The sequence below is a fragment of the Salvelinus alpinus genome, chromosome 6, assembly GCF_045679555.1.
Source record: "Salvelinus alpinus chromosome 6, SLU_Salpinus.1, whole genome shotgun sequence".
Classification (NCBI taxonomy): domain Eukaryota; kingdom Metazoa; phylum Chordata; class Actinopteri; order Salmoniformes; family Salmonidae; genus Salvelinus; species Salvelinus alpinus.
Window position 1 is genome coordinate 27451785 of NC_092091.1, and position 14512 is coordinate 27466296.

The 14512-nt window shown below is 39.9% G+C and overlaps 1 protein-coding gene across 4 annotated transcripts in view; it reads left to right on the top strand.

Moving 5' to 3' along the window:
- LOC139578479 (neuroligin-1-like) overlaps window positions 1-14512 on the top strand; it is a 370060-nt gene that overhangs the window by 56945 nt on the left and 298603 nt on the right. For 3 of the 4 annotated variants that reach the window (XM_071406138.1, XM_071406134.1, XM_071406137.1), the window contains exon 1: window positions 3610-4041. The exons of the other annotated variant lie outside the window; for it this stretch is intronic. The gene's annotated coding sequence lies outside the window, so the exon portion shown is untranslated. Of the gene's footprint in view, window positions 1-3609; window positions 4042-14512 lie in introns of those variants that run through there. 4 annotated transcript variants of the gene reach the window in all.

A 14512-nucleotide genomic window follows, 5' to 3' on the forward strand; every position in this document is an offset into this window, starting at 1 on the left:
ATTTTTTCCTACACTTTTACACTGTTATTTTCATTAGCTGTTGTACAATATGACAAAAAAACGAATTTTGACTGCACTTGGCCTCTAACATGGAAGTCTTGTCTGTGGTGCTGAAAATATCCTTTAGCTTAAATTATATTTAGTGGCAGTCCCACAATTCTTGTAGCAAGCAGAGCAATAATCTTAGCATTCTCCATGTGTAAGGTGCCCACCCACTCTGCCCAGACTACAGCTCGGCATTCAATACCATAGTGCCCTCACAGCTCACCACAAAGCTCAAGGCCCTGGGACTGAACTCCTCCCTATGCAACTGAGTCCTGGACTTCCTTACAGGCCGCCCCCAGGTTGTGAAGGTAGGCAACATTACCTCCTCCACACTGATTCTCAGCACGGGGCCCCACAAGAGTGCGTCCTCAGTCCCCTCCTGTACTGCGTGTCCTCACACAGTTCCAACTCCATCATCAAGTTTGTAGATGACCTGACAGTAGCAGGCCTGATTACCAACAACGACAAGACGGCCTACAGGGAGGATGTTCGCACTCTGACGGCGTGGTGCCAGGTAAACAACCTTTCCGCGAATGTCAGCAAAACAAAGGAGCTGATTGTGGACTTCAGGAGGAACCAGGCTGGGCACGCCCCCATCCTCATCAACCGGGCTGCCATGGAGACGGTCAAAAACTTCAAGTTCCTAGGCGTACACATCTCAGAGGAGCTGAAATGGTCAAACCACACAGACACCGTGTTGAAGAAGGCACATCAACCTCAGGATGCTCAAGAAATGTGGCTTGTCCCCGAGGGCTCTCACAGTGTTCTACAGGAGCACCATTGAGAGCATACTGTCGGGCTGCATCACAGCCTGGTACAGCAACTCTACCTCTGCAGACCGCAAGGCGCTACAGAGGGTGGTACGCTCAGCTGACAAACCATTGGGTGCCCACTGCCTGCCCTCCAGGACACCTACAACACCAGGTGACGCAGGAAGGCCAAGAAGATCATCAGGGACCCCAGACACCGAACCATGGCTTGTTTTCCCCGTTTCTATCACTCAGACGTGGGCAGTATAGGAGCATCATGGCACAAATTGTAAAACTGGCCAAAAGTTTCTACCCCCAGACCATCAGGGTGCTGAATAGCTACCACTGGTCAGCTACCTGCTCACCCTGTGCATTGTTTTATTTCACTTTGTCCTGTATTGTTTGAGCCCGTAGCTCAATCATTTCACTGTACCCTGTAATTACATCTGCAACCCTGTACATGTGACTATTAAACTCTTTAATCTAATCAACATTTCACTTCCTTATGTTTTAAATACATTTTAACAAGACAAATATAAATTTTCATGTTCATCATTCATGTGAATCATTCAGCGGGGTCTTTCTCTAACATATCATAAACTTTAGAGTGCTGTGAAAAAGTATTTGCCCCCTTTCTACTTTTCTCTACTTTTGCATATTTTTTCTACTGAATGTTATCAGATCTTCAACCAAAACCTAATATTAGGTAAAATGAACCTGAGTGAACAAATAATACAACATTTACATACTTATTAATTTAAAAAAAATAAACATTGCCCCTGTGTGAAAATGTAATTGCCCCCTTACACTCAATAACTGCTGGTACCACCTTTAACGGCAATGACTCCAACCAAACGCTTCCTGTAGTTGTTGATTAGTCTCTCACATCACTGTGGAGGAATTTTGGCCCACTCATCCATGCAGAACTGCTTTAACTCAGCAACATTTTGTGGGTTTTCAAGCATGAACTACTCGTTTCAAGTTCTACCACAACATCTCAATTGGGATTAGGTCTGGACTTTGACTAGGCCATTCCAAAACTAAAACTGTATAGCTTTTTAGCCTTTTTCATGTAGACTTGAATGTGTGTTTTGGATTACTGTCTTGCTGCATGACCCAGCTACGCTTCAGCTTCAGCTCACAGATGGATGGCCTGACATTCTCCTGTAGGATTCTCTGTTACAGAGAAGAATTCATGGTTCCTTCTTAAGGCAAGTCGTCCAGGTCTTGAGGAGGCAAAGCATCCCCAAACCATCACACTACCACCACCATGCTTGACAGTTGAGTCAAATTTTTGGACGAGATGGTTTAAAAAGCAACAAATTTGACATTTTGGAATGGCCTAGACAAAGTCCAGACCTAATCCCAATTGAGATGTTGTGGTAGAACTTGAAACGAGCAGTTCATGCATGAAAACCCACAAATGCCGCTGAGTTAAAGCAGTTCTGCATGCAAGAGTGGGCCAAAAATCCTCCACCGTAATGTGAGAGACTGATCAACAACTACAGGAAGCATTTGGTTGCAGTCATTGCAGCTAAAGGTGGCACAAGCAGTTATTGAGTGTAAGTGGGTAATTGCTTTTTCACACAGGGGAATTGGGTGTTGCTAAACTTTGCTAATTAAATAAATAAAGTAAGTATACTTTTTTAAATTATTTGTAAACTCAGCTTCCCTTTAACTAATATTAGGTTTTGGTTGAAGATCTGATAACATTCGGTATATAAAAATATGCAAAAATAGAGAAAATCAGAAAGGGGGCAAATATTTTTTCACAGCACTGTATATCCAAAAAGTCGGATTTCATTACCTTTTAGGATTGTGCTGGTCGTGGTGGTCGTCTGCAAAGTTGTTTCCACGGGTCACAAAAGCTAAATTAACTTGGCACGAGCTGAATTAAATGTAAAAGGCTTTGAAAATAAAAAGTTAGCGGTACACTCAGTGCTTTGTTGACAGTTCACTGAGATACACTTGTTTTTGTGAAAAATCTTTTAAAAAGAACAGGAATTTCACATTGATATGAAAAGTGCATATAGTATGAAAATACTATGTCATGATTCAAAATCAATATCCATCTTACCTCGATTGTGTTTTATGTCTTTTGATTTGAGAAGAAACATGAGAAATTCAACGGTGACCCTGTCAGTTAGCCTTAATTCTTGCACAGAATCCAGCCTAGCTGATGCAATACTAATTTCCTGATTTTTTAACACTTTTTTTCTCTGGCCTCTATTGATTTAGTCACTATAATTTTGTCCATCCTACAGGAGTAAAAAGTCCATTACATTGAACGAATTATGATAGAGACATGAGGTTTAAACCATTGGTTTTCTTAGAGGAGTCTATGGAATTAACATATTATTTTATCCATTGGTCAATATGTATAATATAAAATATGTATTTCAAGTATCAATGGTAAAGTGCTTGCAGAACAATAGCTCCATATTCATGGTCCCATTCTAAGTCCCATTCATGGTTGAAATAAATATCGCTCTCCTGGGGGTGATATGCTCATATCCACTGAGAGGTACTCATACTATTCTAGAAAAACAATAATGCAAAACAATTGTAGTCAACAAGTAACTGTGAATGTGATGCAACAGCAGTAAGCCATTCATTGTGGGAAATTCCCACACAGGAAGTGTGCAATACAATAAGTAGCCTATAATAGGGTAGAGTAAAATCGTGACTTGATATGGGGAAGTTTATTTGCAGACATTTAGGGGGAAATAATATTCCTTGTCTCTTTAAAAATATTAAGCAGCTTTATTGAAGTTCCTTCCAGGGCCGCTAGATGTATCACTGTTCCATTTTTCGATCAGCGCATCCTCTCGCCAACAGGGACGAGAGGAGACCTCGGCATTTTGTCAAGCAAGTGCACCCTGAATCGTGAGCGAATAAAATATATTTAAGTTATTTATTTTTCATGTCGTTAAGATAAAGAGGTGTGCGCAAGAGCCGGAGCAAATGTTCGTCTCTGGCGTAGGAAACCATTTTTGGATTAAAAACACTTTATTCCGGCAGAGGGGGATCCTTTAGTTTTTCTCTTCTGCAAAATTGTTGGACGGAATTATGACGAAGTATGAAAAGGCGAGTTTATAACCTTTGAAGTGAAGTCTTTTTCTTTGTCAAAGCTTGTGCCTCAGATTTTTGGGGAGATGATTCTAAAGAGCATTACACTCTGAAATAACGGGACATGGCACTGAGGAAAATTATCTGAGGTGACGAGTGGTGGAGATCAAGCCTCATGGTAAATATACATATATTGAAATATGACTGTTCAAACATACTATTCAGTCACAGCCCTTGTCTACTTTTATCAAATGGCGATTTTAAATGCGAGCTTTGAGTCGAGGTCAATTGTAAGATATTGGGAAGGAGGGAAAAACTAGTTCTAGACTACCTAGCCTACATGAATTTATTTCCATGCATAATGTGTATATTAGCCTATATAGCCTATATAATTATCCTAGAGTTATGATGAATTTGAAATTGGGATGCTGGCATGGTGGCTACATTCAACGACAGAGCATATTTTGCTATGTTTGGCACATATGCTCCTGTCCAGCTCTCTGTTGAAGTCTCTGTCTTTTGGAAGCTCACACACTCACGTGCTTTCATGTTTAATATGAAAATGTGATTAATTAAACTACTTTCATAATGGTCGGTTGTGCTGATGCCAGTTGCCCAGGTGCATAGGTCCAAATCACCATCCATTTTAATACCACCTGCAGCCCTGTGAAGAGACCTAACCCTATTTATTAAGCGCAATAAAGAACCAGTAATGCATTTCTCTGCGAATTGTAATAGAACATAATCATCACTGATGAAGGAAAATTAATTTCCACCGGTCTTAATTCAATTGAAATTTTAATTGATATTAATTTAGCCATAAGGGTAAATACCTAACGCTGAGTCGGGAATGTATTAGCGTTCATTCATTCATTAATTTCAATGACTATGTTCGGAAATTACTCTCAGATGGTGGATACGCATTGTATGCTATGAAGAACTGAATTATATGGTAAATCGAGTAGGCGACGTTTGGTGGGAAAGTTCAACACTATTGGCTATAGGTACAGGGCATCAGAAAACTGGATAAATGCAGTATTTGTGGTGTGTGCTCAATTTATAGCCCAAAGGCAGAAATAGTCATAGCAGTAAAAAGCTGACTGGATTAGTTTATTTGGCTTTGGCAAATAGTCGTTAATGATATTATCAACAATATGGATGTTTTATGCATGTTTGATATGGGGGATAAACTCACCAGTTATCATTACGTGATCTTCGAGATATTAGTCATTGACTTCCATTGCTATATGCATACGTGGCCATTTTTCCTACAGTGAGCTCTGTTGTGGTCCTGTTAATTACAGTTTGTATAGACGTGAACACTGCATGCTGTGTCGTTATAGCCACCTTGGATTTTACTCTTGTAAAGCTCATAAAACGAGGTACCCAATCAAATCTTACACAATATTAGATTCAAGGACAAAGTTGAATGTGATTTGAGATAGAGAGACATATGATTGTCCTCTATTGTGATGCAGGGACAAAAAAGTATCTATTATTCACATTCATTTGTGACATCGCTCTGAACGCAACTATCCCAGAAGGCAACACCTGGTTGAAAAGACGTCATATGATGTCTTATTTATATATAGCCTACATCTTTTTACTGACAAGAATATTATGTATGTTTCTGACCACCATATAACCAGTTGATCATAATTGTGACCTATATTTGACCAGTTGGTTATAGTTCTGACCACTACTGATTCAGAGGGGTTGGGTTAAATGCGGAAGACACATTTCAGTGGAATGCATTTATATTATGTGCTATATTATGTACTGGTCATAATTAAGACCTCATCATAACCTGGCAATGACACCTGACTACAGCACTACAGTATTGCAGAGGACAAAGTTGGATATTGAAAAGATTGTTCATTACATTTGTATTTGTTTCCATAGGCACCAGTTAAAGTTTAAATCTGCAACGTTCATACATTTAAAATAGATCAAGCAATGGCAAAAAAAATCTACATCACAATTTTTTGCACATGTGCATACAGTTATTGTTTCATAATTCCCCCACAGACATGACATGCCTAGAAAGACTGGGACACAATGTATATAGATAGGCCCATTGTTTTGTTTTATTAATGATGAATAAGAGTGGCGTGATTGGGTAGATACTCATCAAGGACTTCTGAGCATAGAATGCTATCTGGAGTGTAGTGGCTCTCCTGACGAGTGGTGTGATGGGTCCGATCTGCAATGAAGAGAATCCGCGTATAACAACTTTATACATTTCAGATTTGAAAAGAACTAGAGAAGGACATTCCTGAAGGAACTTTGTGGACCTCCATGGTACTAGTTGAAAAAATTTGTGGCAGTATAGCTTAGAGATGTCTTCCAAAAAGAGCGACTTGCTCATATACAGTGCCTTCGGGAACTATTCAAATCCCTTGACTTTTTCCACATTTTGTTACATTACAGCCTTATTCTAAAATTGATTAAATAGTTTTTTCCCCTTATCAATCTACACACAATACCCCATAATGACAAAGCAAACACAGGTATTTAGAAGTGTTTGCAAATGTATTAAATATAAAAAACTGAAATCTCACATTTAAATAAGTATTCAGACCCTTTACCCAGTTCTTTGATGAAGCACCTTTGGCAGTGATTACAGCCTCAAATCTTATTGAGTTTGATGCTACAAGCTTGGCACACCAGTACTTGGGGAGTTTCTCCCATTCCCCTCTGCAGATCCTCTCAAGCTCTGTCAAGTTGTATGGGGAGTGTCGCTGCACAGCCATTTTCAGGTCTCTCCAGAAATGTTCGATCAGGTTCAAGTCCGGGCTCTGGCTGGGCCAGTCAAGGACATTCAGAGACTTATCCCTAAGCCACTCCTGCACTGTCTTGGCTGTGTGCTTAGGGTTGTTGTCCTGTTGGAAGGTGAACCTTCACCCCAGTCTGAGGTCCTGAGTGCTCTGAAGAAGGTTTTCATCAAGGATCTCTCTGTACTTTGCTCCGTTCATCTTTGCCTCGATCCTGACTAGTCTCCCAGTCCCTGCTGCTGAAAAACATCCCCACAGCATGCTACCACCATGCTTCACCATAGGAATGGTGCCAGGTTTCCTCCAGATGTGACGCTTGGCATTCAGGCCAAAGAGTTCAATCTTGGTTTCATCAGACCAGAGAATCTTGTTTTTCATGGTCTGAGAGTCTTTAGGTGCCTTTTAGCAAACTCCAAGCGGGCTGTCATGTGCCTTTTACTGAAGAGTGGCTTCCCGTCTGGCCGCTCTGCTATAAAGGCCTGATTTGTGTAGAGATGAACTGGTTGTCCATCTGGAAAATTCTCCCATCTCTACAGAGGAACTCTAGAGCTCTGTCAGAGTGACCATTGGGTTCTTGGTCACCTCCCTGACCAAGGCCCTTCTCCCCAGATTGCTCAGTTTGGCCGGGCGGGCAGCTCTAGGAAGAGTCTTGATGGTTCCAAACGTTGTCCATTTAGGAATGATGAAGGCCACTGTGTTCTTGGGGACCTTCATGGCTGCAGAATTATTTTTAACCTTTCCACAGATCTGTGCCTCGACACAATCTTGTCTTGGAGCTCTACAGACAATTCCTTCGACCTCATGGCTTGGTTTTTGCTCTGACATGCACTGTCAGCTGTGGGACCTTATATAGACAGGTGTGTGCCTTTCCTAATCATGTCCAATCAATTGAATTTACCACAGGTGGACTCCAATCAAGTTGTAGAACCATCTCAAGGATGATCAATGGAAACAAGATAAACCTGAACTCAATTTCGAGTCTCATAGGAAAGGGTCTGAATATTTATGTAAATAAGTTATATTTGTTTTTTTAAGGGGTATTGTCTGTAGATTGCTAAAAAAAATGTATACTTAATCAACTTTAAAATAAGGCTGTAACTTAACAAAATGTGGAAAAAGTCAAGGGGTCTGAATACTTTCTGAAGGCACTGTACTTTACGTCCTCCTTCACCATTGCGGTTCGGGCCATGTTTTAGAACTTTCCAGAGGGCCTGCAACACGTCAACCTCCTGAGTTTTATGGCTTTTCATGACACGTACTGTAAGTATAAAAAGATAATAAAATGAATTAACATTTGGCATAATGTGGGCATGCAGGACACGACAGAACAGTAACACACAGTAACACAAAACTGTCAGAATCTACAAAAAAATTATCTTTGTCTATGTCAATGTCTCAACTCCTCACTTATTTCTTACTTAACTACAATGGAGCACACACGAGTGGTAGCAAAGGCAATCTGAAACATTTTCAGAAAGAGGATATCAAAATTAACAGTAGTTGAATAATGACAATTTCGAACTCATCTCTAAATGGTAAAGTTTTGCTTAATCTTAATTGCAATGTTCAAACAATTTTTTATAAACACACCTCTCCATAATCCTTAAGACATTTTTCTAGACAGAGGTTCCCCAATTGATGACAGCTTGGCAGTCTTAAAAAAACAAAGGTGAATGCAACAATTAAAGTATAAAATAAAATAATAAAGAGACAATAAAATATTATCTTTTTCAAAAGTTGTGTGTCTTTCGTATCATTCCTGCACCAAACATAGTTAGAAAAGGGTGTAATTGGTAAATCTCTTCCTCTTCTCTGCAACTGTGCACATTTGTGAGTTTGAGTGAGGGCCAGGGAGAATGAGCAAGAGAGAAATGGGATAAACTTTACATGACTCACCAAGGGAGGTCTCTGTTGAATCTGGACACAAGGATTTTGCACTTGAAAAAAAGGTGAGTTAAAATAGGATTTTATTTGCTTTACAAATGTATATTATTAGAGAGGTGCTATTTCAATTGGATCTACTAACACTAAGATCAGGCAAGCATGGGCAGCTGAATAGCACGTCTCTTGGGGAATCCAGTCTCACCTGATGCAGAGAAGAAACTTTAATGATCATCAGCATAGCTATTACAAACCTAGCTCTTACACAAGTGGCTAGTATGAATCAATAAACATTGAAGATCAGAGTATCAAAGAGAAAAAACAAATCTTTTGCACACAAAACTAACTGTCAATGATTATGGATTTAAGAATGGGTGGTTTCCCTGGGATGTGGCAGAATAGGTCAATGGTAAGTGAATGGGTGGCCAAACACTGCTGTTGAGACCATGCATTAGGTCATTGACATGTTTCAACTGTAAAGGCAGAGTCAAATCATGATTAACCATTAGTTAAGGCAGGGATGGGCAACATTGATGGGAATAGGGGCCACAAAAAACCGGAACTCATAAGGAGGGGCCGCAGTGGCCCCACCTTGCGAGCAAAACATTTAAGCAGCCCGCCTCGTGACAGCGAAGATTTATTATTATTTTTTTTTTTAAAGTTAATTTCCTGCAATTCTACACATTTTGCAATGCGGCGGAGAGAATATTTAGCAATTTTACAACTCATTTCATGCAAATTTACTCATTTTGCCATGGGGCGGAGAGAAACATTTGCAGTTTTACAACTAATTTCCTGCAATTCTACACATTTTACCATAGGGTGGAAGCAAATGTTTGCATTTTTATTATGATAACTGGTAATCAATCGGCCCCACCCAGGTCAGTAATTCAACCATGCTTACTACAAGTTTAGATAACTGGCTGCTAGAATAACTTACCAATAATAAAAAAAAGAATAATGCTGAAATGGGCTCATTAAGTGACTGCTGATGCACAACCAAATTTTGTGTATTCTATTATTCTAACTCTTAACAGTAAGTTGAGACCCCGACTGAGTCCCCCCCCCCGCCAAAAAAGCATTAGACTAACTTAAAATGTCTCACACACACAATAAATGTTTCCTATATGTAAATTCATCAACCATCTCTCACTCACTCACTCACTCACTCACTCACTCACTCACTCACTCACTCACTCACTCACTCACTCACTCTCTCACTCTCTCACTCTCTCACTCTCTCACTCACTCACTCACTCACTCACTCATTCACTCACTCATTCACTCACAGTCTTTTATGTCCAACAATGCATGACACAATGTTGACATGATAACAATCTTTTCTATGCGTTTTATAGAAACACACACGCAAGCACACGCACACACTGTCATTAACTAAACAGATATCAAAATGTCAAAACGTTTGCTAGTTAGCTACAACCAATGGCTACAACAGGTAAAAATGAAAAGTTAAGCAAATCTTTTCTTGCCATTTTTCTCTCCAACAAACTGCCGCTTTACTTACAAAAATTAAAACAAGAATGCAGGAGAACAGGGACTACCACTTAACAGTAAAAACGTTTAGATTTTTTTGTGTCAATTTTAAGAAACGTTGTTTTTCAGCTGTGTTGTTGTGGAGCCTACTGGGCGCCCTGTCCCAACGGCCATATGGAATGTTGACAAGTTTTAGCTTGAACTGATATGCTTACCTCCTTATTTAGCTCCTGAAATGTAATTACTACATGCATTATGTTAATTGCTTAAAAACTTTAAGAGAAAACACAATAGTCATATTGTCATGGTCAAATTCAGCAGCTTAAATTTTTGATGGGAATAAATGACATAAAAATTGGGTTTTGTAAATCCTGGTGGATTGTAGTAGGATATTGAAATGAAATACATACTGTAGGTCTACGTGTTATGTATTAAACATCAAAACAGCGTTCATTGGGACAGAAGAAAATGTGCAGCACAATAAACAGTGCAATTAGCTAACACAGACAACAGGTTACCATTAGAACCCAACATACACAGCAAGCTATCACATACAGCATCATTAATTAAGCAACGATTATGTACTGCTGTTTTACTGCATTCTAATGGTAGTGGATTTTTGTTAGGGTGTCCTGTATTATTGTGCATGTTTATCTTACATACTGGTAGCTTATAACAAATATTATGGAAGTGAATGTTCACTTTTGAATTGGGTGGAGTGCAACTACAAAAACCACTGCCACAGCCTGTTGTTTGTCAAACGTGCTAAGATGAATCATGCAAAACCTGCTGAAAAAGAACATTACTCCAATTTTAATAATTGTAATCGTTCTAGTGTCTTATATCCAATGGGTGCATGGTCCACAAACACTATACACGTTTATAAAAATTGCTGTCTATTAATTGAGTAGCATTTAGATAACTGGTCATTAGTTCAATCAGATTTCAAACAAAAATCAGATATCAACAAAAGTAAGACTTACTATATATATCATGAAAAATACAACTTAATCCCAACCAGATATCAACCAGAAAATGACGTCTTTATAACGTCGTATGCCCACCGGGTGAAGATATGATCATGACTCACTCAACTCACATAAATGAAGGGTTGTATAATAGGCCGAGCCTGTGCCTCATAGCCAAATGTATATGAAACAAAGGGATAGTATGTTGAATATTGCCAAGGCTACTGTGAATGTTTTTTGTTGTTGTTTTTTACGTGTGGCATCTAAAAGTGCAGAAGTTCATACAACAATTTTCTAAGTCCATTGATTTAGTGTCACGTCAGTAGCCTGAAAGGTTAGAGCTCCTTACAATAGGCTGCCTTCTCTCCTTAAGCTCATGGCAGCATCCAACTCAGCTACCCACTCTGTACATGGGAGGGAGCTAGTTCATAAATAATGGAAGTGTTGACTCTTTTGTGTTGCTGTTGTTTCAGGTGCGTTCTTTTTTTTGTAACTAACTTATTATTTATACTTTTTCTTTAAACTTTTTTTTTCAAGGGGGGGGGTTTACTGGTACAAAAAAACAACAATCAAAGACCTGCATACAAAGATAACCCCTCGCCCATTCCCCTGTTCAAGTACAGAATGTTAACTTCAGGTCTCACAATGCATTATGTAGCTCAATTCTCAAGTATTGCTAAAAAAGTCAGATAGGAAAACTGTCATTGGAATGATTCTATTTTCTTTTACAGTATTGTCAGAGAGCTTCCAACTGTTGTATGTCTTTGTACAGAATATATTTTCCGTCTGGGCATTTCTAAAGCAAGACGTTTTTCCTTTTATACTACTATTTTCGATTACTCATTTTTTTTTAATGAGGGAACTATTTCCCTTTACAACTTGCCCAGACAATATTTACACATAATCACAGTCAGACAGCGTGACTTTTAATTTGAAAGGATAATTCCACAAGCTATGCATGTAGGAGGCACACCTGTAATGGATTGTGTATTACCATACTACAACACTATAGGGACCCAGAGGGGAATTCTGTGAAGAAATGAAGGGATGGTTTGTGAGTACAGTATACAGAAATACTACACTGTAAAAAAAATCGTGTTGTTTTTACAGTAACTTACTTGCAGCCTATTACCTGTAAGTTACTGTAAAAAAAGATAGAGTATACTATTGTAAATTCCAAACAAACTTTGCTTAACAGTACATTACCATACACTTTCGAGTAATGTACTGTTAGTTGCTGCCAGTGAGTTAATGTAAAAACATATATATTTTTTTTATAGTGTATCTTTTGCTATGGGATGGGATGGCAGCTATCTGCCACCTTTTCCTCATTAAAATATTGCTGGGAAGGTTTCTGTAACAAGTTCTAAAATGGCAGACAGTGTTGCTTAATTTGGGGCCATTTCGGAACTGTCTGCATATTTTGCTGATTTTCTAGCATAGGCTCCAAATGGCCCCTCTGAAGAGGGCTTTGTGAGTGCCTGTGGCATGTATAGTGTTAGGGATTTGCCACGGAAGGTGGTTTTTCATGTAACCCAGTCATTTCAGGCCATTTGCTGGTTATTTAGCCCCCACAGTGTTTCTTCAGCTCAAGTGGACTGATGCACTCCTCTTGTCAACATGAGAGCTTTAGTGGCCATTTGCTGTGTTTTCGGTCAGTTCATTGTGTCTTGACTGATCTGAGGAGGGAAATGGGGTGTAACGAGAGCCTCAGCCCTGAAATGGGGCATTAATAAGGTCTGTGTGTGTGTGTGTGTGTGTGTGTGTGTGTGTGTGTGTGTGTGTGTGTGTGTGTGTGTGTGTGTGTGTGTGTGTGTGTGTGTGTGTGTGTGTGTGTGTGTGTGTGTGCGTGCGTGCGTGCGTGCGTGCGTGCGTGCGTGCGTGCGTGCGTGCGTGCGTGCGTGCGTGCGTGCGTGCACCCAGTGGAGGGATGTTGGAGCACCCCATCTTGTATACAGTCACAGAGCTCTCCTGTGGCACCTGACCAACCCTCTGGTCTGATGACTCAGGTTCTCACCTCAGAGGGCACCCAGTCCTTTCACACTTTTTCTGTCCATTTCCTGGGGAAACAAAAACAAAACACATGAAAAGTGGAGCACACAGTACGTGCCAGAAAAAGCAAGACAAAGCTAAACAGCCGTAACGGACTTTTCTCTGTGTTCCTGTGATGAGTGCAGTTTGTGCTTGCTGCTCACCCCCTCCCAACTAGGGTCCTGTGGCAGGGTCAAAACTCCACTTCCCACCTCTCCACATCTGCTGGAGTGAAAGGACCTCTCAGTCAATCGATCAGAGTCCTGCTGCTCTAAAGGTGAGAGAGAGCTGGGCCACAGAAGCGCTCACACATTCCAATTCAGCCCACTTAGGCTCTGTGTTTGCACATAGACACCTGTCCTTCCTCTCAGGAGGGTGGCTTTTAAAGCCAGAGCAAAGTGAAAAAATAATGGATTCATATACTGTCGAGAATAAACAGCTCAAACGCCCCACTGAAAAGAATGGCGTTGAAATGTATAGCGGCCGTTGTACGGGCTCTCTGACCAATTCTGCTATTCTGTGTGTCTTTTTGCGCTGATCTTAGCTTTTTGGTACATAATGTTTCCGCCATCGTTTCCTAGGATCGAAAATAGCTTTTGGACATCGGAACGGCAATCACTAACCTCGATTTCAATGAAAATGTCTACTTCAGTGAGTCGGAGGCGAAGGACATACTGCTCACCCCGGACCAGGCCCTTATCCTCGAAACTCGGAAGAGAAAGAGACAGCGATTTAGAGGCCGGCATGCGGGCACCCTGATGAAACTACAGTGGCAAGGAAGTAAACCGCCTCTACCCTTTTTTGTATTGGTGAATGTACAATCACTGGAGAACAAACTGTATGAGCTCCGTTCGAGATTATCCTATCAACGGGACCTGAAGAACTGTAACATCCTATGTTTGTCGGAAACTTGGCTAAACAAGGACATGGATAATATTCTAGCTGGTTTTTCTATACATTGGCAGGACAAAATGGGAGCGTCGGGTAAGCTCAAGGGGGGTGTGTGTCTCTTTGTTAATAACAGCTGATGCGTGATCTCTAATATTAATTTGTTGGATGCAAATTTGTTGGATGCATTTGCTGTTTTTTTTGGTTGTGTTTCAGATTACTTTGTGCCCATTAGAAATGAATGGTAAATAATGTAAATTAATTTGGATGCTACCATGATTACGGATAATCCTACATTAATTGAGAATAATGATGAGTGAGAAAGTTAGACTCACAAATATCATTATCTACTATTCATTCAGGATTGTCCGTAATCATGGTAGCATCCACATTAATGTAGAAGTGTTGAGATACATATTCTATTCTTATTTACAATAAAAGTGACTCCAAAATGACACAATGCATTCTTTGCCATTATTTCTACAAAATAATCTAAAACACAAGTTTGTAGAGTCACAAGCTTGATGTGGCCATTGCGTGCTATGAATATGGGACCAAATACTTAACTTTTTACTACTTAAATGTACATAAGTGAATTTGTCCCAATACTTAG